Source organism: Solanum verrucosum, unplaced genomic scaffold (assembly GCF_900185275.1).
Source record: "Solanum verrucosum unplaced genomic scaffold, falcon-dt-bn FXZP01000147.1, whole genome shotgun sequence".
Lineage (NCBI taxonomy): Eukaryota > Viridiplantae > Streptophyta > Magnoliopsida > Solanales > Solanaceae > Solanum > Solanum verrucosum.
Genome location: NW_026020343.1, coordinates 1,709,820 through 1,721,162, shown reverse-complemented (window position 1 = coordinate 1,721,162; position 11,343 = coordinate 1,709,820).

Below are 11,343 nucleotides of genomic sequence, written 5' to 3'. Positions count from 1 at the left end.
TGAGACTTTCTTCTGCTTTCCATGTTTGTTCAGTCATAAATGTTATCTTAGTGTCATGTTATGCTATGTGGTTAGCTTAGGGTCACTCATGAATCTAGGCACCATGTCACATCTACGGGATAGACTTGGATCGTGACACAATTAATTAAGGAAATATGAGGCATAATAATAATATTATAGAAGTGCAATTTACTTTAAGAGAAAAGACATAAAGTGGCACATGAAGTTGTTCCGGATTTTCCTAAAGACACTTTAACTATGCAAACGTCCTATTACACCACTAAATATTTTCAAACTGATATTATCGTATCATTTTTTGATCAGTCCCAGATTTTAAAAAGCAAGTGTTATTACACACCAATCATTACGTGACACGTGTTAATTTAATTTAAAATATTTTTTTCATTTTAAGTTTTTTTTATTCTTTTTTTTATTTCTCTCTCTCTCCCTCTCCTCTCTCTCTCTCTCTCTCTTACTTTTTGACTTATTTTGATTTCATCTTAAATTCTACTGATCTTCAAGCTACCCCTCCCACCATTTTCTCTCTCTCTTTCTTTCTTTCTTCACCTCCCACCTCACCCCCAACCTCATGACAAGTGGAGCCCCTCCTTCATTTTCTTTATTTTCTTTTTCTTCTTAAGACAAATTTCCTTTTTCTAGTGATTTTTTTTAAGTTATTGATAACATAACAAATTATTTTTCTAAGAAAAATCAAAATTTTGAAGGTACATCAATTAATTTATCTCCTTTTCATATAACTTCAAAATTAGAAATGATACATTTGAAATCAATGAATTCCTCGAAAATTGAAAGAGCTCGATTGAAATTCGGATAAAAGAAACTAAATGATACCTACTAATCATCTTAAAATCTAATGGGTGTATCAAATTGTTAGAAACGTTAAAAAAAATAGATATAGTTTTAAAATTGAAGAGAGTTCAACTAATACTAGTAAAAAAGGAAGGTGGAGTTGTGGTAAAAATGGTGACATTGAAAGTGAGAAACTTCAATGGAGATGACAATGAATTTTTGAAGAAGAAACAAGAAAGAAAAAGAAAAGATGATAAGGACAAAAAGTTAAAATAATAAGAAAAACAAGAAAATATATTTTATAACAAAATACTTGTACAAATAAAATTATATTCGTTATTTTAGGTTGCTCACGCTCTTTAAGATAGTGCATACATTCTATATGCCAAGTGGACAAAAAATGATGTAATAATATTAGTTCAAGATTGTTTAGGGTGGTAATAGGACGCCCACATATTTAAGGTGTCTTTTTTGAAAATCTGGAACAACTTCAGGTGTCACTTTATGTATTTTCTCTTACTTTAATGCAATGTCTAATGATTCTATCAGTGTACCTTCTCTGCTCAGAATATGCTGAGATGTGGGACGTGCGGTCCATATACTCCCCCAAACTATTTTCCTTGAAAATGTAAATTGTTTTTTTTTATTCCTTGATATCATCAATAGTTAATTATCTGAACCTATTTCCCTCGTGTATGCATATTTATTTTTTAAAATTTTGTTTTTATTGTTACCAATCTTATAATACTTGATTATGAATGAGTATGCATGATCGCATCAAACAAACAAGTTTCGAATACAACAATAATATAAGAATGCATTTCTCAACACAAATAGTGAGTGCTACAAGTCTCTTTGAACAATGAATTTACTTTTAAAAATTAATTTTGAGGATCCCATGTGATCAATTGAGCATATTGGTATTCTATGAGAACCCTTAGTCTTAGAACTCTCTTTTAATCTATTAAATAGATCTCTTTTCGAATTTGATCCCATTTAGGCATATTAATCTCCTTCACTAATAAGATGCAATGATAGCAATGATTAAAAAAAATAATCAATTACCGAACCATTAGACAACTAGATCCCAATCTTATGTTCCATGATAGCAATTCAAATATCATGTCTTAGTCCTTTTATCAGCTAAACAATACCAGGGGGTTATTTTAAACCCGCTTATCCTTTTACCTTGTGCAGCGAGCACCACTACTTTCCTTTGGCCTCGTGCCATTTTCACTCCACACTTAGTTTATATCAAGGTCTTTTAACCTACATTGCACAAAGCATCTTTCATAAGCTCTAAATCATGTAATGGACTAAGAGTAAGAGTACGTATTTACCAATGTTATCCTCAAAACAGAGTATAAATGTCAGCTAAAAGAGTGTAAATTTACTAACATCAATATCATGTTAAGACCTAGTGCGAAGTATGAAGCCTCATAGGAATAAGTGGAACCAAGATCAAATAAAATTGTATCAAGTCAATGACATGTTGCAACATTACCCGTGATAACTTTATTTCAGGCCTCTGCCTCTGGTCTCCCTAGAATTATAGCAATGTGTATGATCACCCACTTACTATCTAGAATTCAAAAATGGTGCATCGAGAGGGAACTCAAAGTTCTTATGCTTTTTGCTTAAGATATTTTGTAACACCCCGCAACTTCTAAGCAAAAATTTAAACAATTATTTGAATGTGTATATGCCCAAACCTGATGATTTCATACTGTATATATATATGTTAAGTTCAATTATTTGGTGTATGTGTATATTTGGATATTAATTAAGTTTAGAAGAACCTTCTAGGACAGAGTTGTACTGAAAGCTTCATTACCGATTGAGTTTTACTATAAGTTTTTACTTAGGTCAACTTTAAACAAGCATATCTCCTAGAATATAAATAGTTATGCACCCACCATATTTAAGGTATTTGAGTCTCTTTCCAATGCCACCAACCTTTCATAAATCTGAGTCCATAGTAAAATGTTATGATCGTTTTATCAAAGATGCTCCAAAATGAAATTTTCATTCTCAGGTACTACGAGTTATCAGTACAAGTCGTAGTTTGATAGTACTACTCATACTTTGGACATGTAAGAGGTTCAAATAGTACTAAACTGTAATATCTCACTATTTGAAAGAACTAGAAAGAAGTTAAAATTTGGAAATAGTCATTTTTGGAAAGGATATAAAAATCTGAAAAATATTTGTTAAGAGTGTTAAGTTGAGTTTTTGGTCAACTTCAAACGACCATAACTCCTAACTCAGGATGAGTTAGGTGTGTTTCCAAATATTGTAGGAAATATCTTGGAATAATCGCTCCAATGCCGCCGAGTTTGCGGGATTCCGAGTTTGTATGAGTGAGATAGGCCCATTTGAAGTTGGGTTGTTCCAATAAGGAAAGTCTAATCCGGATTATTGAAGGGCATTATGGTCTTTTTAATACCCAATTAAGTTAATTCGTTTTTAGAAATTAAATTGAGGTCTAAACTGAATTGGTTCAGTTTAGACAATTGGAAATTTATGCTAGGATTTTTGGAGAAAGAGCACAAGAGGAGAAAAGAGGAGAAAGAGCAAAGTTTGTCGTTCTTGAAGGTTTAGCTTGTGGATTTCGACAAGGGTTGATCCCTAAAGAGGTATGTGAGATTCTCATAGCGTTGGGTTCATTCACCCATGCGTCAATCATGTTTATTTCAGCGAAATTCGTTCTAGAAAGTTGAAAGTTGATGAATCTTGAATGGTGTTCTTGAAATTGGCCTTCGTTCTTGAGTTAAGTTGAAATTAAGGATTTCCTTGAGGTTATAATGTTGTTTCCTTGAGTTGTTTGAGTTAGAATCTTGTGTACATATACTGGGTATTTGAATCTAAAGAGGGATTGAGGAAAAGAATCGGAATTAGGTGAATTGGGGTTAGAAAACAAGGAAGAAAAATCGGACAAGGAACAGGTACCAGGTCCGCGACCTGTTCCTTCTATGTGAAAATTTTCTCTCCGCGTCGTGGAGAGGTCGCGGACTCCTCTGTTTCAAAAATAAATTTCGCGATCAAATATTTAAGTGCATCTTCGTGTCGCGAACTTGCTTCCAGACAGTGATTTCTTGATCTTTTCTCATGATTAACTATCTAAAAACACTCATAAACATCATGAGATCTTTCCTATCACAAATCACAATCCTTGAATCCATAATTCAATTCAAGAAAAGTTAAGAGTCAAGTCAAGAGAAGTTAAGATCCAAGTCAAGAGAAGTTCATAGAGTCTTCCAAAAGTCTGTTATAAATGTTTTAACTTTGTTTTAAGACTTGAATTTTGAGTTGAGTAAAGAGTAAAGTGTGAAGTTCATTTCTTGAAAAGAGTATATCGGGACTATGTATCCCCAAAGAGTAAAATGTTTTCACATTTAAAGAAGAAAGGAAACCTTGATTTCCAAAAGATCCTTTGAGCTAGTTTTCAGTTAAAGAGTAAATGTTTTCACATTTAAAGAAGAAAGGAAACCTTGATTTCCAAATGAGCCTTTGAGCTAGTTTTCAGTTAAAGAGTAAATGTTTTCACATTTGATCAAGAAAGGGAACATCGATTCCAAGAGAGTTTTTAAGCTAAGTTTTGAGTCATTATCTCAAACCAAAGAAAGAAGTTATGTTTTTAAACATATGAGCTAAATATTTTGGGAGTAGTATTGAGCACCGATATGGGGACGAGTTTGAGTTCAGATAACTCACGTCTCCATAAACCATGTAGCCATTATGGGTAGTAAAGGATCATACTTTTTAGATGAATCCTTAAGTGCTTTTTAGCATAGACTATTGGATCCACTTAGTTAAGCGTACTATATGATGGCAAAGTATAGGACAGTTCTGGCAGCGTTGGCAAGACGTCGTTGTATCGCTACTTAGGCTCATAGTGGTGGTTTTCGGTTAGAGAAACTCCCACAGAAATTATATTACTTTATTATATGAGTAAAGTTGAGTTTCTTATTGCATTTATTTAATGAACTAAGTTGCTTTCTACTGTTTTAAAAAGCTTTCTTATATATTGCATTTGTTTTATTAATTTATATTAAGTTAAGTTATTCATGGGTTGAGTAAAGTCAAGGTAAGTATTTCTTTTAGATTCTTTTCAAGCCTATGTTATGTTTAGCATTCCAACTCGCATACTCGTACATTCAATGTATTGATGCCAGTTGGCCTGCATCGTTTTATGATGCAAACACAGGTAACTAGGGTCAGCATCCAACGCATCGTTGATCTAGTTGAGCACTCAGAGTCAGTTGGTGAGCCTCCTAGCTTTTCGGAGGATTCTTTTTATTTCTTTCAGTATTTTAGTTCATTAGGACGTCGCGGGTCTTGTCCCAACGTCCATCTCAGTTGTTTAGAGGCTTCATAGACAGAGTTAGTTGATGTTAGTTCGTGAGTCTTTACTTTCCCTTTTCAGTTAAGTTAAGACTTGAGTTGCCACTTTGGCAGTGAATGTTATTTGTTACATTCTAAGTTATTTATTGAGCAGTTCAGTTATTCTTTTAAAGTATATTTATCTTGAGTAAAGTCTTCCACTGAGTAAGTAAGTCAGACCAAGGGTTCGCTTGGGGCAATCAATGGTTCTTGGTGCCAGTCCCGCCCAGGGTGTAGGCTCGAGATGTGACAAACTTGGTATCAGAACACAGAGTTCAAGAGTCCTAAGGAGTTTATGAAGTCGTGTCTGTAGAGTCCTATTTATCGGTGTGAAGCACGCCACATCTATAATTAGGAGTTTGCAACACTTAGGAATGTTCTCACTTCTTTCACATTCATTTTGTGCGATAGAGTTAATCTCTATAAAGTTTCTTCCAATCCGTGGTTGCGCATGTCTTTCAGATCATGCCTCCACGAAGAGCTGTCAGAGATCGTCCGGCTAGAAGGAATGTTGAACCACAAGAACAAAGGGTACCTAATGCACCAGAAGTGCAACCCTAAGGAGATGTCACCAATGTTGAGTTCCGTGAGGCCATTCGGATGTTGATCCAAGTTGTGACCAACCAAGCTGGGCAACAGAGAGAGAATCGTCAGGAAGTGGCTGATACTTTTAGAGTTCATGAGTTCTTAAGGATGAATCCTCCAAGCTTCACAGGTTCAAGTGTCAACTTTAGACCTAAGGAGGATATGACGATATGAGAAATCAAGTCAAGTGTTTGAGAATAAGATAGTAATAAGTCCCAAAAAGTATGGGAGATATCTTTTCAGAAGTCTTTAGTAGTGAAGTGATGTTAAAAGGAGAAGGCTAATGATCCATGAGCAACAAGTTGAGGGATAGAGAAAAGTTTAAGAATAAGAGGGCTAAGACATCAGGGAATGATGCCGGGCAGCAAAAGAGTAGTGTGAACCGGTCTTCTTTCCAACATAAGGAAAAGAGACCTGCTCCATCATTTGCTAGTGCACCTGCACCTAGAAACAAATGTGAGTATAATAGTCAGAATTCCCAGCATATCAGGACTAGACCTGCCCAATCTCAAGGTAGTGTGGCACAAGGAGGTAACTGGGCTCCTGCATGTGCTAAGTGTGGTAGAACCCACCCAGGTAAGTGTCATGATGGCCAGTCAGGTAGTTTTAAGTGTGGACAAGAAGGTCACTTCATGAAAGAGTTCCTTAAGAACCGGGAAGGTAGTGGAAACCAGGGCAATAGAGCCCAATCTTCATCAGTTGCTCCACCAAACAGGGCTGCACCTAGAGGATCTACATCCAGTACTAGTGGAGGAACAAACCGTATTTATGCGATCACTAGTCGCCAAGAGCAAGAGAACTCTCCAGATGTTGTCACTGGTATGATCCAAGTCTTTAACTCTAATATTTATGCTTTGCTAGACCCAGGAGAGAGTTTATCCTTTGTAACTTCTTATGTTTCTATGAATTTTGATGTTACTCCTGAGCAACTTAGTGAACCCTTCAGTGTTTCTACACTTGTCGATGAGTCTATTCTAGCAGAGAGAGTCTATCGTGATTGTCCTGTTTCCATCAATCACAAGAGCACCTTGGCTGATTTAGTTGAGTTAGACATGGTCAATTTTGATGTCATTCTTGGTATGGACTGGCTTCATGTATGTTATGCCTCAGTTGATTGTAGAACTCGAGTTGTCAAGTTCCAGTTTCCAAATGAGCCAGTCATTTCATTTCGTACCTTAAGGCAAGAAAGTTAGTTTCTAAGGGGTGTGTCTATCACTTAGTCCGAGTTAATGACTCTAGTGTTGAGATACCTCTTATTCAGTCAATTTCAGTAGTAAGAGAGTTTCCAGAAGTCTTTCCTGATGATCTTCCCGAAGTCCCTCCTGAGAGAGAAATAGACTTTGGTATAAACACACTTCTAGATACTCGTCCTATATCTATTCCGCCATATAGAATGACACCAGCAGAGTTGAAAGAGCTTAAAGAGCAGTTGAAAGATCTCCTAGAGAAAGGTTTCATTCAACCAAGTGTCTCACCTTGGGGCGCTCCGGTCTTATTTGTAAGAAAGAAAGATGGTTCTCTTAGGATGTGTATAGATTACCGTCAATTGAACAAGGTTACCATCAAGAATAAGTATCCTCTTCCAAAGATTGATGATCTTTTCGATCAACTTTAGGGTGCCACCTGTTTCTCTAAGATAGACCTCAGATCAGGCTACCATCAGTTAAGAGTAAGGGAATGTGATATTCCAAAGACATCTTTCAGGACCCGTTATGGTCATTATGAGTTCCTGGTTATGTCCTTTGATTTGACCAATGCTCCTGCAACATTCATGGACCTTATAAATAGAGTATTCAAACCCTTATTTAGATATGTTTGTTATTGTCTTCATTGATGATATACTAGTCTATTCGAGGAATGAAGAAGATAATCCTAGTCATCTTAGAATAGTTCTCCAAACTCTAAAGGATAGAGAATTGTATGCCAAGTTCTCTAAGTATGAGTTTTGGCTTGTGTCTGTGGCATTCTTAGGCCACATTGTGTCTGGAGAGGGAATTAAAGTTGATACTCAGAAAATAGAGGCAGTGCAGAATTGGCCTAGACCCACATCTCTAATTGATATTAGGAGTTTCTTAGGTTTGGCTAGCTATTATAGAAGGTTCGTAGAGGGGTTCTCATCTATTTCATCCCCTTTGACCAAGTTGACTCAGAAGACAGCTAAGTTTCAATGGTCTGAAGTTTGTGAGGAAAGCTTTCAAGAATTGAAAAAAAAAGGTTGACTACTGCCCCAGTATTGACCTTACCAGAAGGTACTCAAGGTTTTGTTGTGAATTGTGATGCATCTCGAGTTGGTTTGGGTTGTGTATTGATGCAGAATGGAAATGTTATAGCTTATGCCTCCAGACAATTGAAAGTTCATGAGAAGAATTACCCAACCCATGACTTAGAGTTGGTTGTTATGGTATTTGCTTTGAAAATATGGCGCCATTATCTTTATGGCATTCATGTGGATGTGTTTAACGATCACAAGAGTCTTCGGTATGTGTTTAGTCAGAAAGAGCTTAATCTCATACAAAGGAAGTGGTTAGAATTACTCAAGGATCATGACATGAGTATTCTTTATCACCCAGGTAAGGCTAATGTTTTTGTTGTTGCCTTGAGCAGGTTGTTTGTGGGTAGTACCGCCCATTTTAAGGAAGATAAGAAAGAGCTAGCAAGAGATGTGAATAGACTTGCACGATTGGGAGTTCGATTAATGAATTCCACAGAAGGATGAGTAGTGGTGATGAATGGGGCTGAATCATCATTAGTGTCAGAAGTGAAACAAAAGCAAGACCAAGACCCTATTTTGCTTGAATTAAAGGCACGTGTTCATAAGGAAAAAGTGATGGCTTTTGAACAAGGGGGAGATGGTGTTTTGAGGTATCAAGGTAGATTATGTGATTGATTTCAAAGGTAATTGGGATGATCACCTACCTCTCGTTGAGTTCGCTTTCAACAATAGTTACCACTCTAGCATCCAAATGGCTTCTTATAAAGCTATTTATGGGAAAAGATGCAGATCTCCTATTGGATGGTTTAAACTTTGTGACGCTGGATTGATAGGACCAGACTTAGTTCATCAAGCTATAGAGAAAGTGAAAGTGATTCAAGATAGGTTGAAAACAATGCAGAGTCGTCAGAAATCCTACACTGATGTTAGGAGAAGGGAGTTAGAGTTCGAATTAATGATTGGGTTTAATTGAAAGTTTCAACAATGAGGGGTGTTATGAGATTTGGTAAGAAAGAGAAGTTTAGTCCCCGGTATATTGGTCCTTATCGGATATCCAAAAGGGTTGGTAATGTAGCTTATGAGTTGGAGCTACCACAAGAGATAGCAGCGGTTCATCTGGTATTTCGTATTTCCATATTGAAGAAGTGCATGAGAGATCCTTCACTTATATTACCTACTGAAGATATTGGTATCAAGGATAACTTATCTTATAAAGATATTCTGGTTCAGATTCTAGATCGCCAAGTTCGCAAGTTGAGGACTAAGGAAGTAACATAAGTCAAAGTTCTTTGGAGGAACCAGTTTGTTAAGAAAGCTACTTGGGAAGCTGAGGAAGATATAAAGAAGAGATATCCACATCTCTTTAAAACCGGAGAAATTTCAGACCAAGGTACTAATTCTCTTCTTAGTACTCTTTAATTTATAAGTTAGCGTGTTGTAATTGCATTGCTTGTTGGGTGTTTGAGTTGAATGTTACATGTTACACCCTTAGCCTGGTAAGAGTAATCTCATTCAAGGACGAATGTTCCCAAGGGGGAGATATTGTAACATCTCGCTATTTGAAAGAACTAAAAAGAAGTTAAAATTTGGAAATAGTCATTTTTGGAAAGGAAAATCAGGAAAAATTTTGTCAAGTGTGTTAGGTTGAGTTTTTGGTCAAATTCAAATGACCATAACTCCTAGATCAGGATGAGTTAGGTGTGTTTCAAAATATCGTAGGAAATATTTGGGAATAATCTCTCCAATGCCACCGAGTTTGCGATTCCGAGTTTGTATGAGTGAGATAGGCCCATTTGAAGTTGTGTTGTTCCAATAAGGACAGTCTAATCCGGATTATTGAAGGGCATTATGGTATTTTTTTACCCAATTAATTTAATTTGTTTTTTGTAATTAAATTGGGGTCTAAACTGAATTGGTTCAGTTTAGACAATTGGAAATTTACGCTAGGGTTTTTGGAGAAAGAACGCAAGAGGAGAAAAGAGGAGAAAGAGCAAAGTTTGTCGTTCTTGAAGGTTTAACTTGTGGGTTTCCACAAGGGTTGATCCCTAAAGAGGTATGTGAGACTCTCATAGCATTGGGTTCATTCACCCACACACCAATCATGTTTATTTCAGCAAAATTCGTTCTAGAAATTTGAAATTTGATGAATCTTGAATGGTGTTTTTGAAATTGGCCTTCGTTCTTGAGTTAAGTTGAGATTAAGGAGTTCCTTGAGGTTATAATGTTGTTTCCTTGAGTTGTTTGAGTTAGAATCCTGTGTACATATACTGGGTATTTGAATCTAAAGAGGGATTGAGAAAATGAATTGGAATTAGGTGAATTGGGGTTAGAAAACGAGGAAGAAAAATTGGACAAGGAACAGGTATGTGTGAAAATTTTCTCTCCGCGTCGCGGAGAGTTTGCGTACTCCTCTGTTTCAAAAATAAATTTTGCGATCAAATATTTAAGTGCATCTCTGCGTCACGGACTTGCTTCCAGACAGTGATTTCTTGATCTTTTCTCATGATTAACTATCTAAAAATATTCATAAACATCATGAGATCTATCCTATCACAAATCACAATCCTTAAATCCATAATTCAATTCAAGGAAAGTTAAGAGTCAAGTTAAGAGAAGTTCATAGAGTCTTCCAAAAGTCTTTTATAAATGTTTTAACTTTGTTTTAAGACTTGAGTTTTGAGTTGAGTAAAGAGTAAAGTTTGAAGTTCATTTCTTCGAAAGAATATATCGAGACTATGTATTCCCAAAGAGTAAAATGTTTTCACATTTAAAAAAGAAAAGAAACCTTGATTTCCAAAAGATCCTTTGAGCTAGTTTTTAGTTAAAGAGTAAATGTTTTCACATTTAAAGAAGAAAGGAAACATTGATTTCCAAAAGAGCCTTTGAGCTAGTTTTCAGTTAAAAAGTAAATGTTTTCACATTTGAGCAAGAAAGGAAACATCAATTCCAAGACAACTTGTAAGCTAAGTTTTGAGTAATTATCACAAACCAAAGAAATAATTTATGTTTTTAAACATATGAGCTAAATATTTTGGGAGTAGTATTGAGCACCGATATGGGGACGAGTTTGAGTTCAGATAACTCACGTATTCATAAACCATGTAGCCATCATGGGTAGTAAAGGATCATACTTTTTTAGATGAATCCTGAAGTTCTTTTTAGCATAGACTAGTAGATCCACTTAGTTAAGAGTGCTATATGACGGCAAAGTATAGGATAGTTCTGGTAGCGTGGGCAAGACGATGTATCACCACTTAGGCTCATAGTGGTGGTTGTCGGTTAGAGAAACTCCAACAGAAATTATATTATTTATTATATGAGTAAACTTGTGTTTGTTATTGCATTTCTTTAAC